Source organism: Orycteropus afer, unplaced genomic scaffold (assembly GCF_000298275.1).
Source record: "Orycteropus afer afer isolate SDZICR_OR568_19922 unplaced genomic scaffold, OryAfe1.0 scaffold00298, whole genome shotgun sequence".
Taxonomy (NCBI): Eukaryota; Metazoa; Chordata; class Mammalia; order Tubulidentata; family Orycteropodidae; genus Orycteropus; species Orycteropus afer.
The window spans coordinates 2,389,751-2,404,287 of NW_006921885.1; positions in this window are offsets into that span (position 1 = coordinate 2,389,751).

Below are 14,537 nucleotides of genomic sequence, written 5' to 3' on the forward strand. Positions count from 1 at the left end.
GAGTTGATGTTTTTGAGTTGTAGTGTTGGCAAAGAATACTGAAAGTACCATGGGCTGCCAGAAGAACTAACAAATGTGTCCTGGAAGAAGTGCAGCTGGAATGCTCCTTGGAATGAGCTCTGGTGGCATAGTGGATAAGGCTGCTAACCAGAAGTTCTGTGGTCCAAACTCATCAGCCACTCTGTGGAAGGAAGATGGGGCTATCTACTTCTGTAAAGATTTATAGCCTCCGAAACCCAATGGGGGTCTCTGACTCAGAATCAACTAGATGGCAATGAGTTTGGGTTTTTTTTTTTTTTTTGTTGTTGTTGGCCACACAGAGATCTTAATTGGTTGTAGATATAGTTCCTGGGTGATGCAAATGGTTAACATGCTGCAACACTTACTAGAAGGTTGAATGTTTGAGTCCACTCAAAGGTACCTATGAAGAAAATGGCAATCCACTTCTGAAAAATCAGCCACTGAAAACCTCATGGAGCACAGTTCTGCTCTGATACAAGGGGTCTCTATGAATCAGAACTGACTTAAAGTAGACTGGTGGTGGTGGAGATACATCTTACCAGTCTGCAAACTCCTTTTCTATTGCAAATATCTTGTATTCTAAAACAAAATGAATAGATAATACAACCTAACCTCACACATAATTTTAAAAGATGGCTTAAATGTAACATAAAGGAGAAATAAAAGAAAGCAATTTATAATAAAGTAACATACATAGCATCATTGTGAATATGACAGCTGCAAATGTAGACTGATACTGGGATGTTGTATTAATCATTCACCTACCGTAAATGGTATTGCCATTGAGAATCTTTTTTCCAAAATAATGAACAACTCTGGGCAAAGTTATGAGTGAGGCAAAATTCAGTCTTCTTTGCATTTATATGGTAGTTGCATTCCAACAAAATTCAGGGCATATGAAAACCACTCAAAAATACTTTTGTGTTTTATATGTAAAGTAAAGTTAGCTCAGATAGTTGTAAACAGGTTTTTCACCTACATGAATGACAACCAATTCTTGTCTCTGATATGAGGCAGCTCTTCATTATGTATGGCTCACCCACATGTTATTGGGTATCTCTAATCCCATGCCTCAGCTAGTTGCACACCCTAATCATTGTGACAAGCAACAACACCCACAAAAATTACACAATGTCATTTCAGGAGGCTGTATTCTCCCTCCCCTACCCTAACATTATTTTAGCATATCCTGGCTCTTTTAGAGCTAGAAGAATCTGCCTTTGAGTAGGAGAGAACTAGGGCAACCTGGATTATTTCCTGATTTTATAAAGACTTAATTTTTTGCCTCTAGTCAAGTTAGCTTAGTCTTCAAAGTGACATCTTTTCTCTTTAACACTTTAAATAGATCTTTTGCAGCAGATTTGCCCAGTGGAAAACAATCTCTGATTTCTTGACTGCTACTTCCATGGGTGTTGATTATGGATCCATGTACAATGAAATCTTTGACAACTTCAATCTTTTCTCCATTAATCATGATGCTGCTTATTGGTCTAAATGTGAGGATTTTTATTATTTTTTTTTATGTTAAGGTGTAATCCATACTGACAACTGTAGTCTTTGATCTTCATCAGTAAGTGCTTCAAGTCATCTTCACTTTCAGCAAGCAAGGTTGTATCATTTGCAAATTGCAGGTTGTAAATGATTCTTCCTCCAATCCTGATGCCACGTTCTTCTTCATACAGTCCAGCTTCTTGGATTATTTGCTCAGCATACAGATTGAGTAAGTATGGTAAAATGGTAGAACTCTGACACACGCTTTTCCTGATTTTAAACCATGCAGTGTCTCCATGCTCTGTTTGAATGACAGTCTCTTGGTCTATGTACAGTTTCCTCATGAAAGCAATTAAATGTTCTGGAATTCCTATTCTTCTCAATGTTATCTATAATTTGTTATGATCCACACAGTTGAATGCCTTTGCATAGTCAATAAACAGGTAAACTTTAAAGTGTTAAAGAGCAAAAACATCACTTTGAAGACTAAGATGCACCTAACCCAAGCCATGGTATTTTCAATCACTTCCTGTACATGTCCAGCTGGACAATGAATGAGGAAGATGGAAGAAGAATTGATGCCTTTAAATTACGATGTTGGTGAAATATTCTGAAAATACCATGGATTGCCGGAAGAATGAACAAATCTTTCCTGGAAGAAGTGCAGCCAGAATGCTCCTTAGAAGCAAGAATGGCCAGACTTTGTCTCTCATACTTTGGTCATGTTGTGTGAAGGGACCAGTTCCTGGAGAAGGATATCAGCTAGGTAAAGTGGAGGGTCAGCGAAAAAGGGGAAGACCCTCAACAAGATTGATGGACACAGTGGCTGTAACAATGAGTTCAAGCACAGCAAGGATTGTGAGGGTGGAGTAGGACTGGGCGGTATTGCAGTTTGTTTTATGTAGGCTCACTATGAGTTGGAATCAACTTGACAGTACCTATCAACAACAGCAGTCAACTTAGCTATGTGCTGACCTCCACCTGTGCTGAACATGCCTCTAACCCCAGCCATGCTGGTAATCACACTTCTCCCCCACTAGCCCTGGCAGGCCCTTGCCTTTCACAGATGTGATGTTGTGTCCAAGGCTGAGGAACCTGGTCATAGTCTGTAATTCCAGTTACTGTTAAATCCATTTACGGACAACTCCTACTTGCCCTCTAATGTTATGTAAATTTGTTCTCACTTTGAAATGATTGAGTGGACCCATACTTACAACAAAATCTTCATCACAATCACTTTCATTTACTGCATGTGCAGCTTTTAAGTCATTGAAAAGACTTCAAGCCTTTTTTTGTACTAAATAAGGCTAGACAAAGTACTGTATGCACTTGTTCTTACTTATATAAAAGTTCCACTTAAAAACTTAAAGACATGCTTAGGAAAGGATCTCATTCACTTCTCTCTTTGTATATGTTTTCATGTTAATGTGGTATTTGTTGTTAAGTTCTGTTTAGTCGGCTTCTACTTGTAACTTTATGTATAAAAGAACTTCTCATAATCAATCTTACATTTCTGCTTCATTTGTCTGCACCTGTCTATTGGAAATCAAACGTTTTTAGGCTGTGTATTTTTTAGAAGAGGCAACTTGGCAAGGTGGAGAGCATTAAACCTGGAACCAAAGAGTGGTGAGTAATTCCAGTTCTGTGATGTAGTAGCTGGATGATTAGTGCAAGAGCTGTCAATGTTTCCTCATGTCAAAACAAGAGCTTGTCATTGGGTGATCTCCAACTTTAAAAAATACTCTGAATCTTTACATTACTTAATTTCTCTGAGTGTTAATAGTTCTCTATAAGACAACATGTACTTTACCTACCTCATAGTGCTTTTGGAAGCTTTAAATATAAGTGAAGATCATAAAAGTATAAGGCCTTATTACATAGCTCTTACTGTAATAAAAGATGTCCAATAATGCCTTTTTAATGACAAAATATAAAATGAAACATTCCATTCAGTCGAATTCTAAAAACTTAAGGCTGGCAAATATAATCTGCAAAATGAGGTATGGTTTGCTTCACTTAATAGCAGTCTAGTGCTCAATAAATGTCTGTTAAATGAAGGTATGTGCTCCAGAAAAGTTATGCAAAGCTGCAGTCTTCTGGTATTTAGAAGACAGATACTTTCAGATATTCAGCATTAGACTAAGCTTGGAAGTGCACAAAGAAGTCCTGGAGAGCCAGCAGATGTGAGAAGTTGATTTATGCCTGCTGTTGTGGTAACACAGCTTGTCTTTAATGGCTTTTAGGAACATTAGTCCTAAAAGGTAGCCTGACAGTAGTATTTTTCTATGAAAAGAGAGGCTACCACCCAAGGAGCTATGGTAGGAGAACTGAAGAGTAAGATATTATCAGGTATGTCACTCCCATTTACAAAGGTCTTCATATGTTTGAGGCTGGTTGTTGTGACTAATCGTGGTCCCAACCAGTGCTGTTGAGCCATACTGGGATAAAAGAAAAACTGCATCACTAGATACATGGTTTTATGTATTTTTAATAATGGTTAAAGGTTTTAATGAAAATATTATCGGTGAGTTTTCTTCCATTAAAGCCAGGAAAATAACACTATAACAAATTCTGTTTTGTTGTAAGTAAACTATTGACACTAAAATAATGTCAAATAATGTCAATATGTTTGAACTACTTTAATGTTCTAGAAAGACTATTAAACTATAAAGTTATTAGCCATTCTTGGAAACTGTTGGTGGTGGTACTTCCTATCGCATGGAAAGAACTAGAGTGAAGGCATGAAGCTGAAGTGCAGAGTAAGTAGAGTTGCACAAGAGTCACAGATAATCCTATTAGATTTTGAGTCTTGGTTTTGATTTGTTTCTGAGGCTAAACTGCTTCACTGCCTTTTCTCTGTGTTGATTATTTAATTCTTCCTTGGAATCCATCAACCTATCAAGTTTTTTTTTTTTTTTCTTTCTAAGTTAAATCAATTGAGTTTCTGGCACTTGCAACCAAGAGAGTAACTAATGAAGAAGATTCCTGAGAGGTCAACACTCCAGAAATGTACTGTCTTCTAACACAGATGGTATAAAACTTCTTTAGGTGTTCTGCTATCTGGACATCATGGTTCTTCTTTTCTAAATTATGAAACACTCATGTTTAATTCACTTGCATAAATACAAAACATTTTACTTGTGGAAAGTATGGCTTTGTTTTGTAGGTCTCACATATCTGAACTTTATATTTACTATTTATTCATCTATGCTGTCTTCTAACATTTAATTGTCCAAACTTAAGAAAAAATTATGGGTGAAATAAATTCTAAATTAAGTATTGCTAATTTGCACCAGGCATTGAGCTAGGTGCTAGGTTCCAGTTGTGAACAAGACTCAATCCGTGTCTTTAGAGGATTTATAATGTAGTGGAGGAAAGAAGTAAATAGATAATTAAAATATGGTGCTCTGAGTTGGGTGCTATGGAAAACTGTGGAAGGGGCACCTAATCAATGTGGGTGTAGGGGAAGGGCATTTTCCCAAAAGTGACATCTAACCTGAGACCAGAAGATATGGGAATTTAATGTGATGCCCAGAAGTAGGTATACAGAGGGGAGAGGGAAGACATTCTAGACTGTGCGAATGTGAGATGGAACCACACAAAGAGTTTGGCTTTAGCCTGAGGGCAACAGGGAGCAGATTTTGAACAAGAGGTTAAGAAAGATAAGATTTGAGCCTTTGAAAACTCAAGTGCTTTTGAAAATGCTCAGAAAACCAGTCAGGAATACTGTAATGCAATACAGATTGGAGATGATGATGGCTTCCTTGACTAAGGTGGTGGCAGTAGAGATGGAGAGGAGAAAACTTGTTCAAGAGAAATTAAGAAGTGTAATTGATAGGACTTGGTGATGGATTGGATATGAGACACAGAAAGTCAAAGATGATGTTCAGGTGTCTGGCTTAAGGACTTTGCTGGATGGAAGTATGGTTTACTAAGGTAAAGGACACACACAAGGGGAGCAGCTTGGGGAAAAGTGGAGGATGAGGCCATTTTTGGCTGTGTTGGGTTGGTAGGATAAGTAATGGAGATACTCATGAGGAACAGGATATATAGCTTTGGTGCTTGGTGTAGAAATTTGGCAATTTTAGATTTGTCTGAACATACTTACTAATTGAAACTGGATGGAATCACCAAGGGAGAAAATATTATGTGAGAAAATCAAAGAAGAGAGTAAAAAATCTCTGAAAACCACAACATTTAAAAGATGTCATTTTTGGTGCTGGCAAAACTGGATATCCATTTGCAGAAAAATTAAACAAGACCTGTACCTCACACCATACACAAAAACTAACTCCAGATGGTGATGTAGGGCCTAAGGCATATGACTGCTAACCAGAAGGCTGGCAGTTCAAACCCACCAGCCACTCCTCGGAAGGAAGGTTGGGCAATCTACTTCCATAGTGATAACTGCCTCGGAAACACAAGGAGTGGTCACTATGAGTCCTGGCTGATTCAACGGCACATGACAACAATAACAACTCCAGATGGATCAAAGGCCTAAATGTGAAACTTAAAACTATAAAGTTCCTCAAGGAAAAACTAGGGACAAATTTAGCAGACCTAATTTATGGCATAAATAGACTGTCAAGCATAACCCAAAGTGTATAAACAGTAGAAGATAAACTAGGTGAATGGGACCTTCTAAAAATTAAGTCTTTATGTACTTCAAAAGACTTCTCCAACAGTCAAAAGAGAACTTACAGATAGGGAGAAAATATTTGGCAATGACGTATCTGACAAGGGACTTATCTCTAAAATTTTAGAATTCCAACCCCTCAACAACAAAAAGACAAACAATCAGATTAAAAAATGGGCAGAAGACATGAATAGATACTTCACCAAAGAGAATATTCAGGCAGCCAGCAAATACATGAAGAAATGTTCATGATCATTAGCCATCATAGAGATACAAATTAATACAACAATGAGATACCATCTCACACCAGCACTAATGGCAAAGTTCAACAAGATGGAAAATAACAAATGCTGGAGAGGATGTGGAGAGATTGGGACTCTCATACACTGCTGGTGGGACTGTCAAATGATCCAACCACTGTGGAAAGCAGTATGGTGATTCCTTAAAAAACTGGAATTAGAAATACCATTTGACCCAGCAATCCCTTTCCTAGGTATATATCCTAAAGAAGTGAGGGCCAGGACAAGAACAGGTATATGCACAACCATGGTCATTGCAGTGCTATTTGCAATAGAAAAAAGATGGAAACAACCTAGATGCCCATCAAAAGAATGGATAACCAAACTATGGTACATACACACAATGGAATACTATGCAACACTAAAGAATAATGTAGAATCTGCAAAACACCACATAACATGGATGAACTAGGAGGATATTGTTGTTGTTGTTATGTGCCGTCAAGTCGGACCCGACTCATAGCGACCCCTCCTTGGGTTGCCGAGGCAGTATCACTATGGAAGTAGATTGCCCAACCTTCCTTCCGAGGAGTGGCTAGGGGGTTTGAACTGCCAGCCCTCTGGTTAGCAGTCAAGTGCCTTAGGCACTATGCTACCAGAGCTCCCTGGAGGATATTATGCTGAGTGAAATAATTCAATCACAGAAGAACAAATATAGTATTAGTTCATTATTGTACAAAGTCAAGGAAAGGTTTATTTATGGAAGGAAACTTTCTTTGTTGGTTACCAGGGCTGGGAGGGGAGGGAAGAGAACACTGCAAAAAGAAAAAGAAAAAAGCATTGACCCATGTCACTTTAGTTTTTTGTATTTCACTGTACATAAATTATATTTCAATAAAATGTATTTATTAAAAAAAGATGCCATTTTTAGTAGGTGTTCCAATAAAAGTCTCGGTCTCTGGAATGCTACACCATTTACAGGTTTCCATGGAAAGTGGTATACTACTGGATTATCACACACCTTGTAAATAAAACATGTCTCACAATAATAATGGAAAATTTAAAAATGAGAAAGAAAAATCAAATTTCTCAGTGTCCCATCACCCTAAATTCTGACCCTGCCCTATTTTTTTCCTCATGTTCATTTGAATTTCCTCAAAGACCTTGGAATGAATCAATGCTGGGTCATTCTTTGAGTGCTGAGGGTTCCTAGGAATCACCTTCGGCTTTTTTTTGGTTGAAAAGTGAGAGAGTTCTTGTCATAATTGACATAAACACATGTCTGAGGGACCACTGACATTTTAGGTTGAGGAGAGGTCTTAGAGACTCCTGATAAACAGCTCAACACAATGAGATCTGTTGTAGAAAAAATACTAATATTTAACGTCCTTGCTACCATCTAAAAACTTCTGATTTCAGTTCTCCTCAGACTGGTATTTCCTGGACTTTTTTTTTTTTCTTTTTATTGTGATTTGGGTGAAAATTTACAGAGCAAATAAACTTTCCATACAGCAGTTCACGTACACTTTGTCTCATGACATTGACCACAATTTATCACAATGCAACATCTCCCCTCCTACTTCCTCCCGATAGTTACCTCTTCCTTGTGACCATCCCTCCATGTATTCCTGCACCCTGAGCTGTCTCCCTGTGCATAAGCAGCCCTTCTTTCTCCCATGATTGTTCTCTCCAAGGAGTGTATCTACCTCAGGTAAATGTTCAACTCATATGCCTGTGTATTGTTTGGCTGGAAGCCACAGGTGTGTGTTCAATTTTCCTGGACTTGTTTTTAAAAGCAGGGTCCACACTTATTTTTGAGGAAGGAGACAATGAAAATTCAGGAGAGAGTTGTCATACTGTTTAAATAAATTCTTCTTTGGAAAGCCAAGTAACCTTTTCCTAAGACAGAACCTACTCATAATTATGATTGTCCCCACATCAAGAGCTCAGTCTTTGGGCAGCTTTGAGGAAGTCAGTAGCTGGTATCTAAATGTACACTGTTGTTTTAGTTCTCTAGTGCTGCTATAACAGAAATACCACAAGTAGGTGGCTTACACAGAAAAGTTTTCTCACAGGGTGGGAGGCTGGAAGTCTGAATTCAGGATACCTTCAGGGCAAGGCTCTTTCTGTTAGTTCTGGAAGAAAGTCCTTAACTTTTTTGAGCTTCTGCTCCTAGGGTATCTTCACGTGGATTGGCCTGTGTTTTTCCCCATCTCTGCTTCTTAGCTCGCTTGTTTAATCTCTTTTCTTTCTCAAAAGGGATTGAGTCAGGACACACCCTACACTAATCCTGTCTCATTAACATAAAAAAGACAACCCATTCCCAAATGGGATTATAACCGAGGTTAGGATTTATAACACATATTTTTTGGGGGCACAATTAATTCCATAAAACCTATACATTGATTTTTTTTTTTAAACTACAAATTTGAATGTTACGGAATATATGAATAGATAGTTACTTGATGTGTGATTTCCCTAAAGTGAATGTAAAAATGCTATGATCTTGAGGAAGAGACTGTACGGTTAAACTGGGAAAGATAGCAAATACTACAGCAAATATCATCATGCAGCTAAAAGCAAATGAGATTTCTTACCATTTTGTGCTTTTTCTTTCTATTTCATATAATTCTAAGTTTTCAAATTCTCCTATGTGCTATCATGTTAAGGGTCTGATTTGATCAAATATGGCCTTTTTTTTTTTTTTTTTCTACACACTTTTCCTCTAAACAATATAGGCAGTCTCCTATTTTGTTCTAATCTATCAATCTGACAATCTATTTCCATAGTGATACTGCCTGGGAAACCCAAGGAGGGGTCTCTATGAGTCTAAATGGCAGTGAGTTTGCTTTTTTGGTTATTAATCTGACACTATTTATGTAGACAAACAAATAGCTACTCTATTTGAATCCCTACTTTTGCCTCAAGACCCTATACATTTAGGTGGGTTGTTTTCAACAAATAATTGCTATAACTCAGTTACTTTGGCTTTTCTGAACTTGTGGCCTTGTCATCTCCAAGGCCAATAAGTTTCTGGCCACCACGTACAATTGAAAGATTAGTCATAACATATTCATATGAGAATAATGTTATAATCAAAGCTTACATTCCTTGGCCAGGGATATTTGGTCGAATTTCCCCAAAATATAATTAAAGATATGACTAATATAAGTTTCGAAAACAATAATAAAAAAAATAGTAAAATGGTTTTCAGCAACTATAAAATGGGCATACTCCATTGTTACTTTGATTACACCAGGGACCCTAATGATCTATAAAATGTACTTATACCACTTGACAATATAACTCCACTGTGGTGTAAATTTACTCTAAAACTAATATACTGGTGATAATAAACATTAAACATTTAACTAACAACAATTTTGCTTCTTTCTCTGAGTTTAGAAAGGCTTTTTGGTAGCATTTTGGAAGGCTCAGATTTCTTTAAAACATCTGTCTAGGGAAATTTGAACTAATTTTCCTTTTATTTCCCTCTTGTAAAAATCTCCATTAGCAAGCACACACATTCAAAACCATCCCATTGATCTTATATTTTATAAAAATGTCTCCAAGTGTGGTGGAATTCGTTCCTTTATGTGGCCTTTTGCCTTGTTTCTGGAAACACAGTTTGGGAGATTTATCCCAGAACCCCTGAGGAGTTACCTTTGCCCTAGTTCTTTGGAGAAGCAACTTGATGGGAAGATTCCCAAGTTGTTTTCTACCCAGAAGGTTTGTTACTTTTGTCCAGGTTGACTGACATTTCCAGGTTAAGTCGTGAGCAGCTTCTTCATTTAGTACTTTTTTCTGGCCCTGGGCTGCAGTCTGCCCTGTTTTCTGTTCATGCACCTTATAGGTGCTTTGCTATGGAAATGTTGTTCTGTGCCGTTGAGTCGCCCCAGGCTCATAGCGACCCCTCCTTGGGTTGCCGAGGCAGTATCACTATGGAAGTACGGAGGAGTGGCTGGTGGTTTGAAAATCCACACAATAAAATTGAATGACTCTGGGGATTGGCTGATTTGTGGTCCTGCTGAAAGGGCCATGCCTTGAACACAGAAGTTTGCTTTTATAAGCAGCCAACCACACATAGTGCCTAAGGCACTTGACTGCTCACCAGAAGGCTGGCAGTTCAAACCCACCAGCCACTCCTCAGAAGGGAGGTTGGGCAATCCTACTTCCGTAGTGATACTGCCTCAGAAACGCAAGGAGGGGTGGCCATGAGTCGGGCCGACTCGACGGCAAACAACAACAACAACCACAACCACACAGAGGTTCTTAGAGGCAAGGATAGATGGGAGAAGCAGAGGGAGAGAGAGGAGGTAAGGAAACTCAGGAAACTCCTGAAATGCAGGTGAAGGGCTTTAACACTGAAGATGAAGAGAGATCTAGAAGGGACCCTGTGAAAGAGCCGGCAGTGAGAGGCCCAGAAGGTGCTTGTGATACAGTCAATGGTTATGGCAAGAAGATGCTACTAGAAAAGCAGTTAAGAGAGCTGAGCAAGCTGCTACACTGGCTATAAGCTGGACCAGTTAGCATTGGAGAGGCCGACAGCAGGGAGGCTGAAGGCTGAGAGGTCTGACTGGCTGATAGGGGGTGTGCATGCCCAAGAGAGAGCATGCATAGCCAAGAGAAAGGCCTACCTGCTAACCCCTCCACTGAGAACAGTCTGAGAGAACTCTCCTGGTTGGAAACTGCCTAGCAATGGAGAAAGATGTGCTCTCCACTTTGTGTGGAGCCTTCCAAACCTTGCCTATGTCTTCCTGATCCTGATTCTGAATTGTTGATAATCCTGATCCCAAATTTTTGCCTATTATTTCTCTAATAATACACACATCTTTGTGTATGGACTGTGAATTCTGTGTGGCTATTGCAATAGATTATTGAACCCAGCAGAGAAATACAGTGCCATTAGGGGAGCTCTGGTGGCATAGTGTCTGAGGCATTTGACTAACTAGAAGGGTGGCGGTTCAAACCTACCAGCCACTCCTCAGAAGGAAGATTGGGCAATCTACTTCCGTAGAGCTACCGCCTTGGAAACCCAAGGAGGGATTGTTATAAGTAGAATCGACTCGACAGCAGTGAGTCTTTTTTTTTTTGAAGGGAAACATTTGGTGTCAGAAATGATGAAGAAGATAAGAGTGAGAGGATGTCTGACCTCTACCTCATAGCACCAGCTTTGTGCTGATCCTTGATCCTGATTCTTATCTTGTAGGAATCTAGATGAGCTCTGACATCAGATCACACCTGAGGGGAGAGCTCCTGGCAGGAAGCAGGATCTGGGTAAATGGCCAACATAGGTAGGGTAAAGGTCAGGAAGTGAGTGGAGTGGTTTGGAACAGCTAACCGAGATGAACTTTTCTGTCAGTTTGTCGTACTGTGGTGGCTTGCATGTTGTACTGAGGCTGGAGGCTGTGCCACTGGTGTTTCAAATGCCAGCAGGGTTGCCCATGGTGGACGGGTTTCAGTGGAGCTTCCAGACTGAGACAGACTCAGAAGAAGGAAGAGGCCATCCACTTCTCAAAGAATCGACTAGTGAAAACCTTATAAATACATCACACCAAGTTTCATGTTTTTTCCTACAGGCTGGGATCACTTCAGTGGGCAGTCTGAATGGTGCACAGGAATGAAAGGAGCTGGGAAATTAGGGACAGCAAAGCTTGGACTGGGCCGCTTATCTTTCTAGTAGCGTAGAAGATATGCAGGGACAGGGGTCTGATTTAATCCTTTTTTTTTTTTTTTGACCATGTTTCCAGGACTTATTACTAAAAGTGAAGACGTCCTGGAAATTATGTGAAATGATAATGGAAATTAAATAATGATAATAAAATGCTTGTTTCATGATAAAATCACAGTTTGGGACACTTCTTCTCTAAAAACCAATCTATTTCTGCAAAATCAACCATCTACCCCAAATCAGTCACATTTCCCTGAACACTTTCCGATTATATCAGTTTAATGTCCTGCTGAGGACACAAATGACCAGTCACAAATATGATCTCAGGGCCCGTTTCCTTTGTGTGATGTAACCCTGCTGCATTGTCTTCTGCTTTTTTTTTTTTTTTTTAACTTTTATTGTGGTGGAAACATACCCAGTAAGACATTTACCAATGTAACAACTTCTACATTTATAACTCAGGGACAGTTACAATATTTTTCATGTTGTGCCACCATTATTGCTATCCTTTTCCAGAATATTCCACCATCATTTAGCATAAACTCAGTGCCCCAGAAACAAAAGCTTTCCCTTTCCCCTACCTTCTACCCCTGGTAACCATTAATAATCTTTGGTTATATGTATATCTATGAAGCAGATCCAAGGAGCTCTGGTGGTGTAGTGTCTAAGGCATTTGATTGCTAACCAGAAGAAGGCTGCTGGTTCAAACTCACCAGCCACTCTGCCGAAAGAAGACTGGGCAATCTACTTCCATAAAGATTTACTACCTTGGAAACCCAAAGAGGGTCACTATGAGTTGGAATCAACCTGATGGCAGTGAGGTTTTTTTTTTTTTAATATATATATGTAAAACCAAAAAAGCCAAACCAAACTCAGTGCAGTCAAGGTCCAATTCATAGTGACCCCTCCTTGGTTTTCTGAGGCAGTATCACTGCAGAAGTAGATTGCATGATCTTCCTTCCGAGGAGTGGCTGCCAGCTCTCTGGTTAGCAGTCAAATGCCTTAAGCACTATGCCACCAGAGCTCCTGATATCTATCTATCTATCTATCTATATCTCTATATCTATCTATCTATATCTATATCTAATCTATATATATCTAGGAATTTTCCTATCTAGGAATTTTCCCTGTCCTCCCCTCCCATCCCTTGTAACCAACAAAGAAAGTTTCCTTCCATGTATAAACCTTTCCTTGACTATTTACAATAGTGGACAGTATTTGTCCTTCTGTGATTGTCTTATTTCACACACTCAACATAATGTCCTCCAAGTTTATACACATTAGGTTGTGTTTTGCAGATTCTATGTTATTTTTTAGGATTGCATAGTATTCCATAGTGTGTATATACTACAGTTTGTTCATCCATTCCTAGGTTGATGGGCACTTAGGTTTTTTTCCATCTCTTTACTATCATGAATAGTGCTGCGATGAACATGGGTGTGCATGTATCTGTTCATGTCCTGGCTCTCACTTCTTTAGGATTGTTGTAGTTGTTGTTATGTGCCATCGAGTCGGACCCGACTCATAGCGACTCCTCCTTGGATTTCTGAGGCAGTATCACTACGGAAGTAGATACCTAGTAATGGGATTTCTTGGTCAAATGGTATCTTTATTTCCAAATTTTTAAGGAATTGCCATGCCAATTTCTATAGTGCTTGTATCATTTTACGGTCCCACCAGCAGTGTATGAGAGTCCCAATCTCTCCACATCCTTACCAGGGTGTGTTATTTTCTGTCTTGTTGAACTTTCCTATTAGTGTTGGTGTGACATGGTATCTTATTGTTGTTTTGGTTTGCACCTCTCTAGTGGCTAATAATTGCAAACATTTCTTCATGTGTTTGTTGGCTACCTGAAAATATTCTCTGGCAAAGTGTCTGTTCATGTCTTCTTCCCATTTCTTAATTGGATTGTTTGTCTTTTTGATGTTTAGGTGTTGGAGTTTTCTAAAAATTTTAGAGATAAGTCCTTTGTCTGGTATGCCATTGCCAAATATTTATTCCCATTCTGTAGGTTCTCCTTTAACTCTTTTGGAGAAATCTTTTGCTGTACATAATAATTTTTAGAAGGTCCCAGTCATCTAATTCATCTTCTGTTTGTATATCTTGGGTTATACTTGATAATCTGTTTATGGCATAAATTAGGGCCTCTAAGTTTGCCCCTATTTTTTCTTTGATGAACTTTATAGTTTTAGGTTTCACGTTTAACTCTTTGATCCACCTGGAGTTAGTTTTTGTTTATGATGTGAGGTATGGATCTTGTTTCATTTTTCTACAAATGCATATCCAGTTTTGCCAGCACCATTTGTTAAAGAAACTATCTCTTCTCCATTTAATGGATTTTGGCCTTTTGTCAAAAATCAGCTGACCATAGGTTGATAGATCTATTTCTGGGTTCTCAAGACTATTTCATTGGTCTATGTGTCTGCCGCTGTGCCAATAGCAGGCTGTTTTGACTACTGTGGCTGTATAATAGGTTTTT